The sequence below is a fragment of the Syngnathus floridae genome, chromosome 8 (genome assembly GCF_059516105.1).
Source record: "Syngnathus floridae isolate MCC-2025c chromosome 8, RoL_Sflo_1.0, whole genome shotgun sequence".
Classification (NCBI taxonomy): domain Eukaryota; kingdom Metazoa; phylum Chordata; class Actinopteri; order Syngnathiformes; family Syngnathidae; genus Syngnathus; species Syngnathus floridae.
Genome location: NC_142420.1, coordinates 9,383,966 through 9,399,921, shown reverse-complemented (window position 1 = coordinate 9,399,921; position 15,956 = coordinate 9,383,966). Strand labels below are relative to the sequence as shown.

Genomic DNA, 15,956 nt, shown 5'->3' with positions numbered 1-15,956 from the left:
ACCTTTTTTACATAGATTTATTATTTTATTTTATCACAGCAGTTATTTTTTGTGTTGTGAAATATTTCTGTGCAGCTACAGTTGAGAAAGCATCTTCGAATCATTTGTTTTTCAGGCCAAAATGTGTCATTTGTTCCACAAGTTTAAGACTTCAGTCAATGGTAGAATTCAATGAGACTTAATTTGGAACTAAGAATAAAGCATAAAAGCAAAGATTGTCTTATGTGAGTGTATCTACTTTTATTGATCAGAATAAATGATGGCGGCTATTTCTGGACACCTGGACTGAGTTACAAGTCCCCAAATCCCTACACTAGTGAGCAATAGCACATAACGTTTGCTCAGAATCGTATTTAGACTGAGTTAGTCAGTCTCCCTCAAGAAAGGTGCATGCCAGCAGACTGTAAATGAGCCTCAACAAAACAGACGCAAATAAATACTTCATGCTGTTATTACAGGGAGAGCAAATATGCAAATCATGGGGGCCAGTACACATACACATATTTGTTTCTGTTATTTTTCAATTACAGTATCTGATTACACTTCAGTGTAAAGTATTACAGGATAGTGATTCCAGAGATAATAAAAAAATGAAAATGCCATCAAAATTCCTTTGTACTCATTTCTTGACAGATAGCTTTTAAAAGTCCAATGCCTTGATTGTGATTGGTCATTTGGGGCGTTCTGTACACAGTCATTGAAAGAGGGTGTCCACATTTATGCAACATATTTTCATTTTAGTATCCACCCCGAATATTTGCATGTTTGTAATATTGTTTTGTAAGGTCAGCTCCTCTACTAATGAGACAACGCTTATACAGTGCGCAAAGACCCAAATATTGTACAGTCTTTTTACACCACTAGATGTCACTAATCACATAGAAATGAGTTGTAGTTTGGAAGGAGGCTTCAGGCGATAAATATTGAGGCAAAGTAAGGCATTTTGTTAATTTTATGTTTTCATGCGTGATTATTTGCAGTGCTCAGCCACATTTGTTGGAAAACAGTGCATTTCCTTCCAGATCAGTACTTTTCCATGCACACATTAAAATGTGTCCAAAAAGTGTGTACTCAATGTTGCAAAAAATGAGTGCACACTAGCACAGGTGAGTCTCATGTAATGTTCCTTTTGATGAGAATCTTACTTTGCACATATAAAGTGCAGTACCAACACATTAAGAGAATATAAAAACACTAGTTTTATGTATGTATGTATGTATGTATTTTCAAAACAGCTCCGAGCTAGATCTACTCTCTTGAGTGTTGAGACCATAGCTTCAACTTCACATTTCAGCGTGGTGAATTATTGATGTTTCTTTTCCAGCCATTCCATACCATGGTATAATACACTCGCAATATAGAGCATTCCAAATTCCTTCATTCCCCAAGACTGAACCTCCATCGGGAATTAAGTGTTTTCATGTCGATGTACAATAGCAATTTTATTTTCAACCCATGCAAACATACTTTATGCCTTAATACACTTTTTTATAACAATCATATTTGCACCCTGGGGGAAATTGGTATTTGGAGGAAGTTATTTATTTATTTTTCTAAATAACTGGTCACTTGAGTACACGACCACAACCTACATTCACATCAACAAATATTGTTATAATCATCCTATCATAAACAACTACATATGCATTACAGAAGTGATCTACAAAACCTTTTTCCAAAAATGCGTTATTAGTGAGGGAAATAACAGGCCTTTAAAAAGAAAAAAAAAAACTCGGAGATGATTGGGTCTGGATTACATTTTGCCATGCTGATCATGTAAATCGCATAATCATAATAATACGTAATACGTGGAATAATTTGAGAACTCAGTCCAATTTAAGTTAATCCTATTAATTTTTCATGAATTAATCTAGAGTACTAATGATCTTCTCTGGAGAACACATTGTTAGTAATAAAGCAATTTTTTTTTTTCTACAAACCCAAAATAGATCTTCAGAAAATGCTGAGAAACATGCATTATATGCTCTTTGCAGAGAATGGGGGTAAATGTGGAAAATAATTCCCAGAAAAATACCCCAAAGTCTGACTTGGCACCTTAGAAGTGCACGCATAATTTTCGTTTGGCAAAAACTGTTGCATTTGAGCCATGCAGCTGGCCCCAGTGGCAATCTTGTTAAATTGATTATTTTTTGATGGCAAAATATAAATAATGCGAAGCTGTGGAAATCTTTCATTAAATAATTGAACCTTGTTCCTCCAAGTTGATGAGCAAGCTTGCCTCATGATCATAACGGAATATTTATCCGATGCGACGTCCACTAGCATCTGGTGTTTGTGTAGCCTCCTGGCGTGCTCCAGTTTCTTCTTCCGCTCATTCTCATATTTGGCTTTTTGTTCCTCTACCAATGCACTCTGTGCAATCAGTTCTTTGCTGTTATTTTTGTCCATAATATCTTGCATCAGCTTTTTCTTGAATTTGCCTTTTGTCTCCTTATCTTTTTTAACCTCCTGCTCATCCAAATCACGTCGTGCGGCTCTTTCCCGCTCTTCTTTGGCTCGCTGCCGCTCTAGTGCTTGGCATGTACTGTTTCTCCTTTATTTTGTTGAAGTTGTAGTCATAAAAAGACTTTTCATTCACATTGCAACGACACCTCTCGTCTCTGTCCTTCCAAAATCCATCAGGTTATTGTTTTTTATTCTCTTCGAACACTTGATCTCTTCTGCTCTCCAGTGCCTGCAAATCTTTTTTGAATTCTACCAGTTAATGTCTCCTCGCCAAGTACAGAATATTGGATCAGGGTGTCAACCACAAATCTGACAAAAGTAAAAATCTTCCAAAATTTTTCCAGCCACTTTTGTCTTTCCAGCTTTCTCAGTCGACTGTTTTGTATCAAAGCCAATATGAGAGCGGCAGCTTTTGTTTTAGGGGCAGTCAATGACATCATGGTCATGAAACAGATTACATCGTGCCTTTAATTCAGGGTAGCTGAATGATATCATGGGGTTAAAACAAGAAGCATGACCTGTCTCGGCTTCTTGAGCGGTGGGTGACATCATTGTGTGTGAAAGCATCTGAGGTAACAAAGGAGATTGTTAATTGCTATTAGCACTGAACTTGAACGGACTCCACCAAGGAATAACTTTGTTACTGTGGAAATAAACACTCCCAAATCAATAAATATTAATTTGACAGTTTAACAAAAGAAAAACCTTGACACCTTTTTTCATCACAACTGCAAAGTTAGCAGCTAGCCAACAGGTTTACTAAAATAATTTCAGACTTTTATAACAGAACATTTACCATTGTTGAGGTGTGAGGATTTTATTTTGTACAACTTGTCAAAGAGCAATGACTTTTAAGAAAGAATCAAATACATTGTCGGCCCTCGTCAAATACGTACAGTGTGCTCAGGTGTATTTGAACACTCACAACAGATAAGTTTAAAAATACTCTAAGATGGACTCGGTGAACCCGATGGAAACCTATTTGAGTTTTTAGGGCTCCAGGGAGCTATCCTGGGATCTGTTTTATTACCACTGAATAAAAACCGTAAAAGTTTCATCTGCAGCAACATCGACTCGTAACTGGTGTTTGTGTTTTCCTAATGTCTGGTTTGGTCTTTGCAGAGCTTCTTCATCCGATTGGAGTTGTATGTTTCTTTTTGCATCCTCTATTTTTACAGTCTTTGCTAGCATTTCACTTTGCATGTCTTTGTCCAAAATATCATCCTGCATTTGTTTCAACAACCGTCTCTTTGACTTTTCACGCATCTCCTCTTCCCGTTTAAGCTCACCCATGTAGAACTGAAGATAGTGCTTAAGTTTGTCGTGGTCTTGCTTCTTCTCTTGTCTCTGTGCTTCTTGCCGTTGTTTTCTCATCTGCGTGAGATAGTAATCATTAAACGTTTGGGGATGAAGTCGTTTCCGAGCAGCGGTGCCAGATGCATCATTCCAAAAATCGGATATTTTATTTCTGTTCTCTTCAAAAGCTCGATTTTTTTCATCCGCAACCACAAGCTGATTTCTGTTGTATTCTGTTGGTTTCTGGTTGGCAGTGGGCCGCCTGGCCAGCACATTGCAGAAGAACGAACTAGGATTTGATCGAACAAATGAAACAGGTTTGTTGCCTTTCTCACTTTCCTTCACTTTTTCTGCTTCCTTTCCATTTTCCAATGATGCATGTTCCTGTGCTTTTTCTGTCAGTCTGCAGTCCTCTGCTTTTGACTCTGAAGCAGTTTGAGTGGATCTATGCATTTTTACAACTTGCTTTTATGTCTTTAAATCAAAATATGCTTCTGAGTGTCAATTTCTACAAATCTTTCTACAAATCAGTCATTGTCCCTGGCGTTGGGGTGTCACAGCTACTCTGTGATGTCACTTTCTTCTGTGTCAGTGCAGCTGATGATCTCATATTATCTCACCTCATTTTCTTTCGACAACAGCAAGTCACAACTTTGATCCAAATGATCAGAGACCAATCAATACACATCTGTACCACTTGGAACACATCTGAAAGAGCAACTGGAGCGTGTTCCCACACTGGCTTTTGTAAATTGAATGTCAGTTATGATCATTTCGCATTGCGGACACATATACAAGCAAATTAAGTCTTGTTGGCGACGCAGAATATCACAGCAGCGGTTTTATCGGTCTCTTTAAAGACTTACAAGTACAGATGGTGATTATTGTGGTAGAGTACAAAAATATACTTTGGCAAATGACAATCTAGTGACTTCCGGAATATGATCCAATTATAATATATTGAAGAGTCTCAACATATAATATCAACTTCACTCTCTTAAACAAAAGTTTTTTTCACAGACAGTATATTTTAAATCCAAGGTACAAACGGTATGTTTTCCCTTTCAAAGTGTCCCCCTGGAGATAAACAACGCTGCCATGTCACAACGCACTCCTTGAAGGAGTCTTCCAGGATTCTCCGCAGCCCCGTTATTGTCATCTTAAAAAAATCTTGATTATTTCAGCAGGGAGTTGGATTTTTAAGACACCGTGTTGTCATAGTGAAACTGCCTTGAGCAGTCCTGCCACAATTCGGCTCTTCTGGTGTACTGTAGGATCAGTTTATAGACGTGCGGGGTGACTGACTGGCCCTGTGGCAAGAGCTCACAGTGGACGATCATAATAATGGCAGTAAACAGCAAAACATTCATAACGGCTTATAATAAAAATGTGTTAATTTTGACCAAGTTATAAAACCCATGGAAGGAGAGCCATTTATTCTTTCGAACTGTTTCTTCATCAAGGGAGAAACAAATATTTTGGAGAAAATAGATCAAATTTCCCTCTGGTGTTTTCCAACAAATGTTTCATTTCAGACAGATTTCCCCCTCTATTTTTTTTTAGTGCCAAATACTCTACAGGGAATTGAAGAACATTTGCTCATTGCACGCGGAAAGCGAATTCCTAAGACAGTCCAGATGGATGCCATTCTGGACCGTCATTGAAATCATCCCAATGGCTCTACCCTTCTGTCCAAATAATAAGCCTCTGCATGTCATTTGGCTTTAGCGTAAGTTCATTACAGCCACTTTTTTCAAATTTAGGTTTGGATAGATGATTTCAATTCAATGCTCCGTTAAATCGCAGCCGTGGAAGATTAACGTTTTCAGTCATAATTAGATTTTTTTAGGTCTTTCTAGCTGAGTGTCATCTGAATTAGTTTAACTATTTAGTATACAGCAGCTCAAATAAAATTTCAGCCAAGCATTATTGACTCCTGATGAGATCTCAAAGAGCAGCCACACTGTTGCAGTGAGAAGGCACTTTTTGGGCTGTTATTTGAAGATGTGTCAACAACCCCAACCTGGTTTTATTACTTTGCATACATCATAAAAACAAAAAAGCTTCCAGTATCCCTTAAGGGAAAGGGATATGACACAAGATATTGAAATGCTGCATAAAAATATTTCCTTAGCCCCACGGCCAGCAGGAGGTTCTCACAAAGGATTGCTGAAGTTTGGAAGGAGAACTTGGTAGAAATCCAAATATGAGTACGGAAAAATACCAAATCCAATAACTCCACCACTTTGCACAATGCACGCTAACTAGACGCTTGACTAATAGTTGTCATAGTGCGAATATTTTATTCCAGAAAACACTGCACTAATAATAAAACAAGCTTAAAGAAAAGGCACTAATTCATGAGGAAAAATGTTTCCATAGGACGTATACGCCTACGGGAAGGCATTAAGAGAAAAGACTGACGCAAACAAAACAAGCACACATTTCTTTCCCACTGCCCCACAGGGTTCATTCACCACATCACTGACTTATGAAAAGGGCCGGTTGTTGTTTGACTGTATTTAAAACTAATCCGAGGCAAAGGATGGTTATTTATAGAACGCTACTCAGAGAAAGAAAGATAATGCTTCAAAGTGCCAGACAAACATGAAAATTAGTAAGCCGTTAAATTAAATGTGAAACGCTATGAAAACAAAAGTCAAAATTGAGAAAATAATTGTATGCATGAATGTGTTGCTAAGGCCATGATGTAGATTTAATGCACTAGTTATTTTACACAGTATAATAACTTTTGGCTATATTTGTATTGCAGTGAAATGTGTACATCTGATTCAGTATAAGCTAAAATGTTCCCGATTAGGTGTCGATTACAAATAACTTTCAACCAGTCTGCAACTATACTGTGCAGTATTTTATACAATCATTTATGTGAAAGCGCCTTTGGACAAATATAAGTGGTGGCCTCACAATGGCGATGCCATGGCAACCTTCACAAACTGCGACACATTCTTTGCAATTTCTCATTAGAATGTAAGGTCATAGAGCATTTAAATGATGAATTCAAATTGTAAATTCCAGCTCCACAAGCTTCTGAATAGGATATATGGAAAATAAATAGCTGCATGACTGGTTCGGTTAAGGAAGGGAATGATGTACAAAATAATAACGGGGGCAAAAATAAGCACATTTTACAAAAATTGGCAGGGAAAAGGGAAGAAACGCTGTTCCAAATCCCAACAAATATCCAACCCACATATGAAAGCACAGAATTTATCAGGCAAAGAACAAACACAGAAGGGGAAAAATCCAGGGAAGCAAAACAAAAGAAAACAAAGGCAATGAAAGGAACAGACAAACAAAATTTGGCAAATATGTGACTGATTCATCACACAAACTTGTTACAGATGGATAACCAAATAAATAAAGCTCACATTTGATTGGCCAGGTGGGGGGTAGGAGTCGAGTATGTGGGTAAGCAGGTGGAGTCGTGACAACAAGTCAGGACAGATCACATGCTTGTCGGATGAAACCGCAATTTGGTTTGTTTGAATGCGTATCGCGGGACATGAAGTGGGTGCAGCTGAGAAGCAGCTGGCCAGATCACAAGTCCAGAAATATCAAAACATCCATCGTAGTTAAAGCCCAACTAAAGACACAGCAGATTATTCAGGAGAGTTACCGTATTTTCCGAACTATAAACCGATACATATTGCACAAGTTTTGAATCCTGTGTTTTATAATCCAGTGTGGTTTATATCAATGGATTGTTCATGATTTTGATATTGTATAATTTGTGCATATTCTCTCACATATGGAAATTCAACATTAAAACACCTGCGGTTTATATTCCAGTGGGGCTTGTATACAAACAAAACAGGAGTTTCCTCAAATTTTAACTGGTGCGTGTTATACTCAGATGCGCCTTATAGTCCAGAAATTACAGTGTATTATTTGTAATTTGCTCTTCGCTGTCTTAGTCTTGCCTGGTTTCTACGATAGTAAACGTAGGCAGGCCGAAAATGTTGTCATTGCTCATTCTACTGTTCTACTGTTTGTAAGAGGATGTTGCAAAAGTACGTCCAGAAGGACTTGATAACTAAATAACTCAAGAATGACATGAATCGGGGCACATGCCATCATTTATTCATTCATGCTGCTATTCTTGGCCCACACATCACAAGATCATGTCGAAAATATACACAGAGTGAGAAGATAGTGACAAGCGGGATGATGGCACTTGAAATGTGGTGCAAGTGGTGGATTCCCACCGGACTGAAGCTCACGGCAAGGCCGTCAGACTGGAGAAGATTCACTTGACAAAAACGTTATCTAATTATGTCATGTAAACTTTCTGTAAACTTTCAGGACGGAAATATTTGCTTTTGTCGCGTTATATTAGCTTCCATTAACGATTATAATTCTTGTTCCCTTCCTGCCTTTATAATGTGACACATTTTCACCTTAGACATTTGCACTCTCTGAGCGCTCTTGTTAATTTAATGGCTTTTGCTGTTAAAATTAATGTGTTGACTTGTTGTAAAACTGCTTTCATTTTGATTATCCTCATTACTTCACGGGTTAAAGAAGACTATCAAAAAAATAAAAGGACAACATCTCTGGAAAAGATTTCCACTTTGTTTTTATGGATGTAGTAAGCTTTTAAGCAGAAAAAGCTGATCCCTGACAGGACGGGGTTAATTTGGTGAGGTCGATAGACTGTAAAGAATTTACCAGGCAGGCAACAAACTAGCTGAGAAGTGTTTAGACACATATAGGGACTTCTACCTCAAACATTTCCTGAACTTAGTATGCAAGGAAGCTATAGAATGTGTTTCCTTTCACCTTCGACGTGCACGTAGTCACTGAGTGAACATTGACCTCAGGGGAAGTCTTGTATTGAAAGGATTTATACATAATACAGCATTGATGTTTTCAACTTAAATACAATGTGGCTTATACAGGACTCATGCAAGCGAGACATTATTGTCGCTCTGCTCTTGTCCTAGATGGTTGTCGAGCCTTTCACAGCTGAGAAGACAACAATAGCTCCAAGCCGCCTCGGTCACACCATGTGGAACAGATGAGCACTTTAAGTCCATCAGCCTCAAAAGCTAAAGCTTCACACATATTTTGTTTGACTTTCTTTACTCGACCTCTTGATCCCAAATCCAAAATGGGCTGATAAACGGACTGTCTTGCTGGCAGCATTATAAAGTGCACAAATAGGCATTGTGTGGGATTTCACTGATCCAGATTCTTTACCAGTGTTTGTGCTTTGATCTATGATTTAATTTTTTTTTTTTTTCACCAGCACAAGCTCTCCCCTGTCATCATACCAGATGAAAACTGTACCGCACTGTGTCTGCCTTATACTGTGATTCATGTCATTGTCGGGGACGACGCTATGATTTCCCAGTGGTGTTTGTAGCAGGGGATGATGCTTTATTCTATCAGCTTCTCAGATTGACCATTTATCCGCCCGCATCCTGAAATGGTTCCACTGGGCCAAGAAACAAATTTGTTGGCTCAGAGGGTTGACACCTGCCTGATATCATAACCAGGTCCAATTGCAATTGAACTCTCTCTAAAGTCAAGCCTGTATATATTTCCAAAGGTCAACCAAATTACTGGCAATAATCTCTGGTTCCACTGGACAAGAAATTGATAAGCAGGCAAAACAACTTTGTCTTGTTACTTTTCTTACGGTTCTTTCCAAATTGTACAACAGTCAAATCACAATCAATGCCTCATTGAACCAAAATGTATTGACCTGAAGTTTGCTGTTCCAGGAACAGCAGTTTTGAAAATCTGTCGAAATTATTTCGATTTGAAAAGTGAAATTGCAACAATTACAAGGCTGGCCAATGGGACTAGGATTTATTAGAGCTAAACCAGATAAGAAAAACACGTTTGAATTGTGTCCTCTCATCATCTTGCTCCTCCAATCTCCTCTAAACGGTGTTATTAACTGCTTGATGGTGCAGCAGCGGAAGCTCTGCAGAATGTGGCGATTGTGTCCCTCCTGCCAAGAGCATACAAATACCTCTTACTGTATCTTACTTTCCTCCCTCCCCCCACAACAAACCCTCAGAAATGTAATCTTTATCTGCACCATCCTTCTTCCCTGTCTGATATTACGTCATCCAGTAATAGAAAGGAAGCACACTTTACGACGAGTGCAACAAAATAAATGGCCCTGTGTACAAAAACAGAGAGCTACACGGTCTCGGGAGAACCGTTGTCTCTTGCAGGAGGACTGCCTCAAGGTAATATCCGTCCAACTTATTGGTACATGATATGCAATGAACCCCAGCCTACCATTTTTCTAATCAAGCTATTTTCTATTCAGTTTTTGAGGCAGCATTACAAGCCATAGGATTTTTTTTGTCATACTTTCTCGTAAATTATTTTACATGTGTTTTAATTGACAATCTATCATAATTATTGTCATGTTTTGCACAGTATGGGCCTTAATTCAAGAGAGAGAGACTTAAGCCAAGAGTACTAAACAAAACCATTTCACCAGGAAACAAAACACAAGTAGAAGCAACAAAAACTGCCAGCAAAATCTAATCCTAACCCAACAACAACCAAAACCAGACTGAAAGGAAACTAGAGAACTAAATACAAGCAAACTGACGAGACAACAATAAACACTGAAGTGGGAGAAACAGCAATATGTACATATTTTGTTAAGTTAGACAAACTTACTTTTGCTTATGGGTTGTCCATCGATTCAATGATGCCCATCTCCTTTCATTTGTTCTCCTTCCGCCATTAAACAACCCAAGATCTTGTCAATAAAGAACCAACTGTTACTCCACATCTTTGTTTTCCTTGCTCAACAATGGACATCAACAACACACAACAACACCTGGACAGGACACAAGGTCGGAGGGAACTAATTGGTTAACACAAACCTGGTTGACAAGCACTGGTAGAAACCAATGAGCTAATGAGCAAGACAAAAAAAGGGCACCTGAAACATGATTTGAAACAAAACCAAATGTAGTCTCAACACAAACTGAATCACAACATTTGTGTTATTTTCTAACATTGCGTCCACCTGCAATGAAGTTGGAATTCCCTGTTGGGAATCTCAGTTGGGCTCCTCCAGCATGTTTTAATCAAAGTTCTAACACAAATCAGTGTCTACGTTTGCATGGAAAAATGAACATAAACCATCTTCTCGTTCGTAATAAAATCTTGATCGGAATGGGCTTGAGCCAATCTAAATAGTCTGAATGAGGTTTGAACGTGAAGCATTTTTATTTCGATCAGGCTTTTAATCCGAATAAATGCGTGGCCATGTAGCCAATGATGCAGAATTTTGATTTGGACCACTTGCTATACACTAAATTATTTAACTCTGAGGACTATGAGTTGTAACATGTTCAACGACATCCCAAACGGCCTCGCCCCCGTATACAAAATTCCACAGACCGTACGATGAAAGCAATGCTACATCCACAATGATGGCCTGTTTGTAGACATATTTCTCTCATCATCATAAATTAGTTTTGCCCGGGGCAGGCATTTTAATGACGGGCATATGAACATCTTGCATCCCGGTCTGTAATACCTGACATTAATCTTAGTCAGCATATGATTTAGTGCCGCGATCAAGGGGCCACTTTTAAAACTGCATTAACATTAATGTCTCTTTCCTGCCTTTGAGTATGATTTGTGGTCGCTGGAGGTGTACAGCAAAAATGAAAAATTGGGAAAAAAAATCTTTCGAGAATAAAGTTGTAATATTGCGATAACGGGGGTCACAATGAGAAGTACAGTACAAGTTCTACAACAACGTTTGGGCACATTAAATTCTTGCTCATTCAAAGCAAAGCTAAAGACAATGTCATTACTATCAATCAATTGATCGTATTTTAACTTAATTCATCTGAATTTTTAAATAGTAAGGAAGCATGCTAATTATTTTGTCTTAACTTACCAAGAAAAAAATGTACCTTCCTCAGCCTTTCACAGTTCATTTCATAATCATTCACAACCATCCAAAGGCCAAATGAAAGTCAAATTGGAGGCACAACCATTGCTCTGGATCTGCAGACTTTCACCTTCTCGTAAGTTATTTATCATCTCTCTAGATCGTCTTTTCAATATTTCAAAGACATAAAAGAACTACCCTCAGAAAGTAAGAATCCCTCCGTGGTTGCCTCTGCACAAAAACAAATATCTATCTATCTATCTATCTATCTATCTATCTATCTATCTATCTATCTATCTATCTATCTATCTATCTATCTATCTATCTATCTATCTATCTATCTATCTATCTATCTATCTATCTATCTATCTATCTATCTATCTATCTATCTATCTATATATGTATATCTATATATATATCTATAGATATATATATATATATATAGATAGATATAGATATATATATATAGCTGACCTTGTAGTGGAATGGTAATGTTCTTGTTGGTGTGTTAAAATAAAAAAGTTGTAAAGATCATCTGGATATGATTGTCAAAACAAAACCCTTAAGATCTGCTTATGAACAACTGCTTTTCCGAATCAATTAATGTGGACATTATATTAATGGCGCTAAAAAAAAAAAAAATGCGATGTACATTACCTGCTCCAAGGTCATCCTTTCTGTCCTTTCAATGCCTTGACTGAATGTGCATAACAAAATGTTAGTTGAAGAAACGTTACGACTCTATCTGTGGCTTTATTCCTCAAATCTTTACTGTTACTCCAAGTATCGTAAAGCTTATGTGCACTGACTCCAATATGTCTTCCAATAAGTTCCACGGACAAGCCATTAGACCCGCGGTGCTTCGAAGCCTAATGGCCTTCGGGGTCAGGACAGGTGCTCCACAAATTGCTTCACTTAAATGATTAATGGGGATGGATTAAAAAAAGGGGCGGAGACTTTGACAATAGGTGCTTTTGAATTGAGGCTGAACCGTCTACATACCGGCCAGCCAAGCCATCTTTTTTTTAACCGTTTTTTAATGTATTTTATCTGATAGCGGCAAAGTGGGGTTTTTTTGGTTGTTTTTTTTTTACTCTTCCAGCAGTTTCCAATTTCCAAAGACGTAATCTAAAATAATAATTTCGCCCTTGCTCACCAGCCACATGTTCAGAGTGTGAATGTCAGGTATTTTAACGCAGATAGATATCAGATTTCAAATTACGTACAATATGGCAGCAATTACCCTGGCCAAGTGTTCTAATGGTCTTTCAGTTTTACTGGCGCAGCAACATGGGGTTGTCGTAATGGTTCCCAAATCATTTTCACCTTCCCCGCTGCTACATTGAGAATTCAAATGACAAAGAAGATAGAGGCAGAGATCTGGACCCCCCGATTAGCTGTTTATCTTAAAAATCTTCCATCCAGCCTCCAAGGGCGTAAATCAGAAAGGAAATATATGATTTCTTCATCCTTTCCCCACACTGCTGAAATTTTCTGTCAAGTAATCTCACAGGAATATTTTTCCCCCATAATATACAAATGGGTATATTTAAAAATTATCTCAGTTATTCCACATTTATCATATTTCAGATTTGTTTTTCTTCTTTCGCCGTATATCTTAAACGTATTTGATACTGAATGAGAACAAAAGGCAAAATCATCTGTGCTCTTGATCAAGAGATCATTAATCTGCCCTCCAATCACTGCAATGTCCCCTGCTGTACATTCATTGCTTTCAAAAATCCATTCATGTCAATACTTTCGTGTCTGCTTCATCACTTAAAGATTTGAGCACCCCGCTGTGTCACATATTTAATCTCGCCAGCACGGGCAGAAAGAAAGGGAAGATTTGCCATTAGTGAAGCTTTAACCCTTTGTTGGGGACACATTGAGCTACTAATCAATACTAAAAATAGAAAAATAAATCTTCACGTGTGCTGACTAACCCAACTTAAAAGTTGTATGTACTGATAAGTGATAAAATTATGCCACTGATCCATAAATTTTGTGATTTAAATTTCAAATCTGACTTTCCAAAGAATAGTCCTGAAACACAAATAAACCAACACCTCAAGAAATGTCATTAAATATTACAACCACTTTTTCATTTAGTTAGTTCCTCTCGGATTCACACTCTCAATATCTCACTGCCGCTTCAACCCATGAATATTTCAGAGAACTGACAAAAGTGTCTCATTCTCGTGAAAAATCAGACTACCAGAGGGTATGGCTAGATTGATGAGAAATAAGCCTCACCGTCTGAAAGATTGGAGATTCAAGAAAAGCCTTAATGAGCATTTGGAGGATTTCTTTGTAAATAATCTTTGATTTTCCTGCTCATTTGTAATCATGCCCGACAATCCCATTATGCCTAAGAATAGACAAATTATCGATGCATTGTGCTATAAAATGAAAATGTAACATTCTGTGATTTATTGTGTTTTCATCACATTTATATCTAATTCGTGTGCAGTGCAACCAGTCTGAAGAACGAAACCAAGATTGAAACCAAAATTGGCAGCCTCGGGTTTTAAAGACACGTTTCCATGCCTACATCTCCACTGAGGTTGGCAAAACGGGAGTCTTTTTTGTTTTGTTGCTTTCCATGTGTGACCCTTGACTTCAAATGTTACGCTGTTATTTAACTGCACAGCAGGGCATGAAAAGACCCTTTGTTCTACATCTGCCCGGCACTAAACAACAGACAGACTCCCCCGCTGTGAATACAAAGCCAGTAAACATTCCCGTCGGAGTTAATGAGCAAACATAAGGCTGAAGGAAAATGAATGGATTTGATTGCGCGTTTTAACATAGAATCGTTTTTTCTTACAAGTTAAAATGAAGCTGAGCTCTTGTAACAGCAAATAGTTCTAAAAAAATCTTAATAATCATCTTAGAGGCAAAAACGTTTTTTAATAATGTCAACTACATGATTTTTTTCCCGTATCACATTGACCGCAGAATCATCTTACAGATTCTTTAGTTAGAAATAAGAGCGATCATATTGGCAGAGTTGTATTATGCATTTCGAACAGCCCCGAGAGTCCATCGTTTCTCAAGTGCGGAGTCGAGTTAAACCAAAAGCTGCTGAACTGAGCTGAACTCTGACCTGTTGTACACCACGGATAGCTGTTTGAGCATATGGGAGTCAGAATACATTTATCAAAAGTCGGATTGGATGTCTTTTTGAATTACAATTTTGGTTAACAAATGGTTGATTAAATGAGACCTAACTTGAGGTAGACCGTAAAAAAAAGTATGTCTGCAGTGGACTGAACCGGCAAGCAAGCACTGAAAAATAATGATAAAATAATATTCATAATTTACATGGCCTGGCAGAAATTATTCTCCATGTCGATGATTATTCGTGAATTTGATTTGTCATTTACTGAGGCTTTCATCGACTTTCTGTCTGAGTGAGGCTTCTCTTTTAAATATATCTGCCGTCGTATATCATTGTAGCAACAAAGTCATCCTCGCCTCACTCGATCTGTGCGGCGGATTTATTGTTCAAAGGCACTTCTCGATAATCACGCTTCCTTCATGTGCCCTCACATCTCCAACTGAGTAGCACATTGGGGTGAACTAGACCGCCGATGTCTTGGTGGATCTTAAAATAAAATTCTGGGAAAATGTCTGTGTCAGTGCATTTTAAAATAGACATCAGCTTACGATAAATCAGCCACTTTGACACTTTGTAGAAAAGGTTAAAGAGTTCGAGGAGGGTGAGTGTAGAATCGATTTAAATTTATCACCATTGCACCAAAATAACACGTTCCCTTCAGTGTTATTGCTGCAATGATTGACATCAAGTCTCCAACACAATTTTTTTGTCACTTGATTAAAAAATAATCCATGAAAGAAAGATATTGTCCAAAAGAGGGGACAATGCAACGCTGTCATGTGTCGCTGAACATGTTTTTCCATTTGACCTAAATAGAGAAGAACGTGTTCCCATCAATCTCTGGTGGAATTGACATAAATACACACTCTCCATTAAAAGAAAATTATTTTTTTACTTTTTTATGTGGTTGACCAGGCCTATCAACCATCGCTCACCATGACGAGAGATCAAAACAAAGCAACTTCAAATTCTGTCAAGTATGAGATGGGGGCAGGTTTTGTTTACTGCCTATTTCAAATGAGCTGGCTCATTATCTGCTCTCCTTCTTCTCTGATCATGAAGAGTCATTTCTTCAATAGATGTGCATGAATATTAAAATTATCATTGACACAGCCCGATATATTATTCAGAGGGAATATTTTTCTGATCACGGGCTCTCAAGTA

The 15,956-nt window shown here is 37.9% G+C and overlaps 1 long non-coding RNA gene across 1 annotated transcript; it reads right to left on the bottom strand.

The window, feature by feature from the left end:
• Positions 1–433: 433 nt before the first annotated feature.
• LOC148394426 (uncharacterized) lies at positions 434–10,577 on the bottom strand. The gene is made up of 2 exons (XR_015860058.1): positions 10,435–10,577; positions 434–3,840 (listed from the first exon to the last, which is right to left on the bottom strand). It is a non-coding gene; the product is annotated as an uncharacterized LOC148394426 (long non-coding RNA).
• Between the last annotated feature and the right edge of the window lie 5,379 nt (positions 10,578–15,956).